The 9,520-nt window shown below is 33.9% G+C and overlaps 1 pseudogene; it reads left to right on the top strand.

Moving 5' to 3' along the window:
- The first annotated feature begins 1,159 nt into the window (after positions 1–1,159).
- LOC107960447 (probable LRR receptor-like serine/threonine-protein kinase At1g07650) lies at positions 1,160–8,734 on the top strand (annotated as a pseudogene).
- Positions 8,735–9,520: the final 786 nt, after the last annotated feature.

Genomic DNA, 9,520 nt, shown 5'->3' with positions numbered 1-9,520 from the left:
TATATAGCAGTAGCGGCACCGTCCGAAACCGCTACTGCCGAAACCCGCTATACCCGCAATACACAATAAGTAATGTAAAATTCACGACCGCGATACCTGCAATGACCGCAATAGCATCCGTTATGTCCGCAACCGCAATAAACGCAATGCGACCGAAAACGCGACCGCGACCGCAATTTAAATCCCTGGTCCTAACTCACTGGATATGACATCTTATTACCTCGAGATAAGATTTTTTTTTTTTTTGCAAATAAGGCGATGCTTGGTGTTTGGAAATTTCAAGAAAGTAGTGCCCTAACTTATTGGGTTGCCACTTTTCTCGTTGAATTCGAATAATTAAGCACCCTTCTAAGTTTTTTAAGGTTTTCTAAATGCAAGTCAGTATCTTGGAATTTCAAAGCAATATGTCCTAACTTATTGGATATAGCGTTTTGCTGCTTCGAGATAGGAATTTCAAAAAAAGGGATAACTTAATGTTAATACTTTGACGCTAGTGAATCCCAATTTTCAAAGTTAAAATATTTTAAAGAGGACTACATCTTAAATTTTTTTTTCTTTCGACGTTAAAGACATTTGATAATCAATTAGGTACCAATTTTGGGGCGTTACGAGGGTGCTAATCCTTCCTCGTACGTAACCGACTCCAGAACCCGTTCTTTTACTTCGTGGACCAAAACTAATGATTTTAAAACAAAATGTTTTAAAGGTGATCCAATCACACCTAAAAAGATTGGTGGCGACTCCCGTTTTCATTTTTAAAATCGATTCCCATTTTCTAAAGCTCGATTTAAAAATAGTTTCGACAATAACTATTGACATTATCTAATTATTATATTGTAGCCACTCATATGTTATCTGCCCTTAAAATGATAACATAACACATTAATTTAAAAGGTTAATTTGATCAATAGCTATTAACTTTTATTTTTTCTAAAACTTTTATTTCCTTTTAAATTTCAAAACTTTTGTTTTCGAATTTATGTGAATTATTTATATTATTAAAATTTTTAATCATGTTAAATATTTATTAATTTTTATTAAAATTGAATTATTTATGATAGTATAAAATATTTAAAAAGTTAATTTATATATAAAATATTAATAAATAAATTATAAGAATGAAAAATAATAACAAATTTAATTAGGATAAACAAAACTAATTAAAACCGAATAAAAACAATCCAAGTGATTTTTTTAAATCGATTTATCACGATAAAATAAGATACCATGGAGACGATTTGACGCCGCCCTGACTAAAACCATACGTTTAACCGACAGTTTCATTGCATGAAAATGACACTCCAAAGGTGGGGTAGGCTGAGGATATCATGGAGACCAAAAGCAGAAAAAGGGTACCATAGCCGCTCTACATCAAAAGCTAAGTTTTTATAAGAAAAAAGTTTTGTGGAAGAAGATTGCTTCATTTCACTAAGAAAAACATGGGAGGCGCCGCCAATTGTCCTTCAGTCATGAATATACTCTTTGGGTACATAATTCTTACAGTCTTCTTGGTGCTGGTTTGCATGGAACCAAACCAAGTTGAAGCCCGAGTAGAGCCACCCTATCCTCCAGATTATGAACGTAAGTTAGTACTCAACTTTGCAATTTCTTTCTTCGTGTAAAAGATGAGCATTGTTTCTTTACTAGCTGGTTGTGAAAATTTCCGGTTAATGTTTTTGCAGTTTACTCTCTTCCATTTCGCTTTTTTATTTCTATTGTTTCTTTAACTAATCTGCATTAAACAGTACTCTGCAGGTCCGATTCATTTGGGTATATACTTGAGTGTTTATATGTCTTAAGAACTCACCCAAAAATTTTTCCAGGAATTTTCTTGTGAATGTGTTTTAATCCAACTCAGCTTCCTTCAATGGCTTCTCGAATTTATTTTATTATTTTTGCAGTAAAAGCTCTTCATGAGATAGCGGCAGAACTTGGAAAGAAGGATTGGAATTTCAGTGAGAATCCTTGCAACAATAAATCAAGCTGGTTTACTCCACCGCCGACACATGGGTCTCAGGCCATCAACAACAGTACTGTTACCTGCAATTGCTCCTTCACCAACGGTGAATGTCATATTGAAGTCATGTATGTCTTACTGGTCTTAAGAATTTGATGCTTTTTCTAATTTCTTAGTCATAGACCTACTCCTCTTTCTTTTTTAATTTTCATCATGTTAGCTTTGATTTCTATACCAGTGATTTGCTTGAATTCCCCAAAGTTGGTTTTAGCAATATGAAATCAATAGCAGAGGCAAATAGAGTAAGGGTGTGCCTCATTTAAGATGAATCTCTGTATGGCTATGGCTTCGAATTGAAATGCAAATTTATCCCAACTAATCATCTAATTGATTATATAATATGAATGAAGTCATTTTTTTATCACTGAAGTGCTCTTTGAATCTCTTAACTATTTTCTGAGAGAACATATTTTTGGAAATTTTCAACTGGACGTGCTTCTAAAAGGCTTTGTATTCATTGGAAAAGCTATCTTGCAGGGCAGGATCTTGATGGTGTTCTTCCACCCTCACTTTCGAAGCTATTATATATTAAAACAGTGTAAGAAGAAGGTTACAATTGATGATTTTACTCTTTAACTAGCAAATAAGCTTCTGTCCATTCTAAAACTCTTTTTCTGTTGCTTTTAGAATACTCCATAGGAACTATCTTAAGGGTATAATACCACGTGAATGGGCTGCTCTGAAGTTGGAGACATTGTAAGCTACTAGCTCATTTCATGTTTATCCTGTTTAGAAGAAGCTTATTTTCGTTGAACTGATAGGAATGAATACATTTCAGGTCTGTTGCTATGAACCACATAATGGGGCCAATTCCAGGCTATTTAGGAAACATAACGACTCTAAAATATCTGTATGCCTCGGTTGCCTATGTTTTATTTTGTATTATCTCTCCCCTTTTTTCCTTAAAAGCAAGACAATGTTTCTTATTAGTGTTACTTTTACAGGAGCCTCGAAAACAACCAGTTTTCTGGAACTATTCCTCCTGAGTTTGGGAGATTGGTTAACCTGGAAAATCTGTTAGCTTTTTCTTCCCTATTAGATTTCATTCACGATCTATCAGTCTACTTCTCTTCCAAATATTTAGCATAGCATAGTTGGCTTGATTTTGCCTCTTCCTTGAATGCAGTACTCTTAATGCTACCTATCTCACTGGAAAGTTCCCCTTGTCCCTTGCTAATCTGTCCAATCTAAAAGAACTGTAAGTGTTTTCAACACGATCTAGAGTTCTACTGTTAAAAAGGCTAGATTTGTTTAGTACCACTGCTTTTATATGAGGCTCATGCAGAAGGATTAGCAGTAACAATTTCACTGGAAAGATACCCGACATTTTTCGAAGTTGGAAGCAACTTGAGAAATTGTAAGCATCTTTCTGTCTCCACTACATATCTAGAGCGCCTCATTGGAAGTTTTGGTGATGATTATTTTACAAAATTGAATTCTTTTGCTGACAGAGAGATTCAAGCTAGTGGTTTTGAAGGGCCAATTCCTTCAAGCTTAGCACTCTTGCATAACTTAGTGGAACTGTTAGTTTGTCTTAATCCCTGATTTTGTAGCTCTTCATTTGTATCAAATTATCAATGATTTAACATAATCTGGGTTCATTCCAATTTAGATGCTAAAATTATTGCATTGGGGGCCTTTTCTCTTTTAACTATTCTTTATGATGCAATATAAACCAGAAGGATCAGTGACTTACCTGGAGAGGGTTCAAAGTTTCCGAACTTAAAAAATATGAAAAACATGTACAGATTGTAAGTCATTCCCAGGCTTGCAAATTTCTTTAAGGTCATCTTTATCCCCATTTGTTATAATTGTGCTGACATGATGGGGGTTCATAATGCAGGATGTTACGTAGCTGCAACATATCTGGAACAATACCTGATTACATATGGGAACTTTTGGGACTGCAAATTTTGTAATTTTTCTGTTCTTATTCATCTCATTTGTCTATTTATTACAGATTCTTACAGCTATGAAATAGCTGATTTGTCTATTTCTTGCAGAGATCTTAGCTTCAACAAATTGGAAGGTAACTTTTCAGATTCTGAAAGCCTTACAAAAGCACAATACATGTAAGTGCTATGAATTCTTGAGGTGTATTCATCCAAACCCAAATTAACCAATATGAAGAATACCATGCATAGAATGCTATTGAAATGATGCTCTAGCATTTTGGTCTTTTAAGTCTATTTATTAGATAAGAAAATCATTAGTTAATAAAAAATTCCAAGTTTGTTTGAATTTTTTTTTCTTATGGTAATACAGAACATTTTCATTTGTTTTATATTATCTGACCAGTGCACATGTTGCAAAATCATGGATGAAATCAAAATAAAACTAGCTTACTGATACCTTCACAACTTCAGAATCAGGAAGGGAAGGATAAATCCTCATGCATTAATATCCTCATATAAGTTCTAAATTTGGTTGAACTTACTTTACTTTTAAGTTTTTCGATTATATCTTTCCAATATAGTTCCAGCAGAAGTGCTTAACTGTGGTGTGCTCCTTACTGATTAGGTACCTGACAAAAAACTCTCTTGCTGGCCACATTCCAGAATGGATGAGTATTAGAGATAGCCGCTAGTATGTCTACTATCCTCCTTTTATCATCATCATCATCATTATTATTATTATTATTATTATATCTTCTTAGCCATGATTATCCTTTTATTTTCTTCATTTTGTTAATTGACTCTACAAAGAATATTCATAGGATTTTCTTTTTTGACAGTCTTAAGGATATAATTCCAACATACCTATTTGTCTACAAACAATGCAAAAATAACCCAAATTACCCATTTTGTAATTTCTCAAAAGTACCATTCCTGGTAACTTATACAGCTTATAATATTGTTAGTTTTTACTCAAAATTAATGTACCTTAATTATTTCAAGTCTAGTTATTTATAATATATTATACAATTTTTGCAGCCAGATAGATCTTTCTTATAACAATTTTTCTGAAAGCCATCAGTCGCTTTCTTGTCGGGAAAATCTGTAAGAAAGACTTCCTCTTAACTTGGCTTCCTATGCTGTGTACATATTACTTCTCTGATTTTCTGTAAGATGTTTTCAAATATTAACCTGATTGGTCTATTTCTTCATCAGAAATTTGTTCCAAAGCTTTTCAGGAGGCAAAAACTTGTAAGTTTTTATCTTATTGAGCAAAAAAGTTACCACGCTTTTTTTTTTTTTAAAATCTCATTTTATTTTCTTTTGATCACCCTTCAACAAGACTGATGCTTCTTTGTCATACTACTGTGATGTAGAGGACCAGATAACTGCCTGAAGAGCTTGCCTTGTTCGAAAGGTAATTCCTTTGCATTTTATTGCAAATCTGTAGACTCTAGAAACATGTTCCACAGTAAGGTTTTCTCATACTCAACACGAAATGTATTTTCTTTTTCCATTCTTTATAGATTGGTATTCAGTAAATATAAATTGTGGTGGAGGAGCAACAACTATTAATGGAGTCAACTATGAGGCAGATGAAGACTTAGGAGGTCGAGCAAAATATGTTCCACTCAAAGAGACTTGGGAAACTAGTAGCACGGGGCTTTTCTGGGATACCACTCCTACTTCAATGGACTTTATAGCTCGAAATGTTTCTGTTCTCAGAACAAACAACTCCGAATTATATACAAGAGCACGCCTTTCTCCTCTTTCTCTCACGTATTACTTCCGTTGCTTAGCAAATGGAAATTATACGGTTACACTTCACTTTGCAGAGATAGTTATCAGAGACAATAGATCCTATCAAAGTCTTGGAAGGAGGATATTTGATGTTTATGTCCAGGTAGTTCATCATGTTAATATGTAGCTTAATTTGCATGTTATTGAAGCCAGTTTTGATTGAATAAGCTTGCTGCAGGAGAAACTTGAGTTAAAAGATTTCAATATTAAAAATGAGGAAAAGGGGGTTGATAAAGCAGCCATAAGGAAATTTAAAACCGTTGTGAGGAACAAAACTTTGACAATACGCTTTCACTGGGCTGGGAAGGGGACTACTGCAATCCCAAGAAGAGGAACATATGGTCCCTTGATATCAGCTATCTCAGTAGACTCTGGTAAGATCTATAATTAAAATAGCCATTCGTTCTTCTAATGTGCTCACTCAATCTCCCAGTTATATTTGGGATTTTCTTTTCTTAATTGTCAAATTTGTTTAATTCAAAGTGGATTAACATGTAAATGACGTGAAGCAATAATGGAGATGCCCTTAAACTATTGTCTGCATGATATAGATTCTTGGTAGCTGAATCTAGTAGAACTTTACTGTAAACTGACATAGCAACATAAGACCCACTTTATGTGCCTAAATTTTCTCAAAAGGAAATTTTAAGCATTCAATACCGTCTTAAGTACTCATATTTTCAGATAAGTCTTAACATTTTTACTGCCATATGATATGCACATGCAGTGTTACTTCGGGAGATGAAGTTTGAGAATAACTGTTAGTACCTTTTCTTCCCTTTTGTTGGTAGATCACAGGCCTCGAGTTCTCAATGCATGGGAAAAGAATTTGAAGGTTGTAGTGGGAGCTGTTGTTTCTGTTCTGTGCCTGGTTTTGGTAATCTTAGGTATTCTATGGTGGAAAGGCTACTTTCAACCCAAGCCATCAAGGGAACAAGGTACTCTAACAAACCTGAATCTACAATTTTATACTTCAAGATAATTTCTCTAGGATGATCTATTTGAACGTATGCATGTTTTTCAAGCTTATTGAATGTGTAATTCAATTGGTTCCGTCAATCTTGTCCAAGTCTTGAGGGGGTTAGATCTGCAGACTGGCTTTTTTACCTTTATACAAATGAAAGCTGCTACGAACAATTTTGACCCTGCAAATAAAATTGGAGAAGGTGGTTTTGGAGCTGTCTACAAGGTACCTGCATAACGTGCTTTTTCTTTACTGAATTTATGATGTTTCGGTGTATGTGTTATGTGATGAAATATATAACAAAAATTCTATGTTATACCTCTGCTGTAGGGTGTATTGCTTGATGGCACCATAATTGCGATTAAAAAACTTTCTTCAAAATCAAGACAAGGAGACCGAGAATTTCTGAATGAACTAGGCATGATTTCAGGATTACAACACCCGAATGTTGTTAGATTGTATGGATGTTGCGTTGAGGGAACTCAGCTGTTATTGGATATGAATACATGGAAAATAATAGCCTTGCACATGCTTTATTCGGTAAGCTTAATGTTCTAAACCTCTTTTATTCCCCCTTTCTTTGATGTTTCTGTGATTGAACCAAATTGAGTGAGTGTTCTTGCCCTCTTTGGACGCTTCCATGTCCCCACAAGCAAAGAAAATGTTGATATTGATTTTATAAAAGTTAAAGAGAGAAAAGATCTCAACACTCTGTACCGACAATTGTTTGATGAATTGAATTTCAATAGATTGGTCCCTGTCAATGAGTAGGTCCTCAAGAAAGCCAGCTGATATTGGACTGGCCCACTAGGCAGAAAATTTGTCTTGACATAGCTAAAGGTCTAGCTTTCCTGCACGAAGAATCGAGTTTAACAATTGTACATCGAGACATCAAAACTACCAATGTGCTACTTGATAGCAATCTCAATGCTAAGATCTCCGACTTCGGTTTGGCCAAGTTTGATGAAGGGGAAAACACCCATATTAGCACCAGAATTGCTGGAACTATGTGAGCTACCTCCTTCCCTCTGTTTTCATCTGCTGATCATCATTGCATGTTTTAGTTGAATCAAACAAAACAATAGATTTGTCAAGCTGCTACCATCATAGACAAAATATTACGTACTGCAAATTGAATGATGCATCAATATTTAAACTATAAAGCAGTAAAAATGAGATCAAAGCCTCCAACTTTGCTTATGGAAAGGTGAACAAAGTTGATATGCATGAGAATGTTGTGCTTAAAGCTCCAATTTTTGCAGAGGATACATGGCCCCAGAATATGCATTATGGGGCTATCTGACCTACAAGGCAGATGTTTATAGTTTCGGGATTGTTGCATTAGAGATTGTTGCCGGGAAGAACAATACAAAATATCGACCAGAAGGTGATTATGTATGCCTTCAAGATCGGGTAATATGAGAATATCATCATAGAAACATCCATGCATTGTAACTGATTGGTGCATTAAACTTCTGCAAAGTCATTAATGCCTTGCTCATGTTAACTTAGTTAATGTTGAAGTTCCATTATGTCATCAATGTATTTCAGGCTCTAGTTTTGCAACAAAAGGGAAACTTAATGGAGTTGGTGGATCCAAGGTTGGTGACGGAGTTCAATGAAGAAGAGGCAATTAGGATGGCAAAGGTTGCTTTATTATGCACTAATTCATCCCCAGCACTTAGACCAACCATGTCTGAAGTAGTAAACATGCTTGAAGGTCGAGCCCTTGTTCCTAAATTAATCATGGACCCAAGTATCTTTGCTGATGAGTCGATATTTGGAGCACTAAAAGACCAATTTAACCAAATGCAGTCTCGGAAGGGTAGTGAAATCACCACGATTACTCAATCATCAATATATTCAAGTTCAACAGCATGGTCTGGTTCCTCCTCAACGTCTGTTCTACATCCATGAAATTCAAAGCAAAGTTGATTGATATTATTGTAATGTAAAAATATAGAAATTGTTTAGGCCACTTGGTTGATCACACCCTAGTAAAGTAAACAGTACAGGCATCGATTACTATTCAATTACTATTAAGACCTCTTATGATTACTACGGCCTTGATGTTGTACACTTTTGTGTGCATACTTTCAAAATTCGCTTGCACTAAAAAACCTCTCCTGTCATCCGTGTAAAAACTCCTCTCTCGAAGGGTTAAATGATTTTCAAATGATAGTCCCTATAAATAAACAATCCATGATCAATTAGTTAACTTGTGAAAGATTATCCTTTTATTATAAAGATGAATTGTCAAAAGTTTATCCCTTAAATCACGACAACTTTATTACCAAATAACTCAAATTTTTATCCTAGGGAAAACAAAAATCCAACTAACTTAAGACTAAATAATCTAGTTTTCACTTACATAAAAAATCTTTATGTTTGCTGCAACAAAATCATAGACTCATGTAGGATACTGAGTAAGTCTGATATCATTAAATGGATTTTTTAAAATATAAATTTAGAAATTTATAAAAATATAAAAACCTTAAAAATTTTAAAAAATTTATGAACTTAGATCATTTGTAAAAATATAAAATTTGAGATTTTTAAATTATTTTTTAAAGTAGAAAAAAAACATATATATTTTTTAAAAAAACTGCATGTTGAGAATGAATTTTAACAAAGTCAAATCGAAGTTCGATTCATCAAAATTAAAAAAAAATCTAAAAATTGAGAATTTATTATGTGAAATTATAAAAATATAAAATTATTAAAAAATTATGTGGATAATGAATATAGATAAGTGGATATTTAGATTCACATGAATTTGGATATTCTCGTATGTCTATTTAAGGATAAATCTAAAATTCTTTTTAGGAGGTCAAAATTAAATTA

The sequence above is a fragment of the Gossypium hirsutum genome, chromosome A05 (assembly GCF_007990345.1).
Source record: "Gossypium hirsutum isolate 1008001.06 chromosome A05, Gossypium_hirsutum_v2.1, whole genome shotgun sequence".
NCBI lineage: Eukaryota > Viridiplantae > Streptophyta > Magnoliopsida > Malvales > Malvaceae > Gossypium > Gossypium hirsutum.
This window is presented reverse-complemented; position numbering and strand designations above follow the sequence as displayed.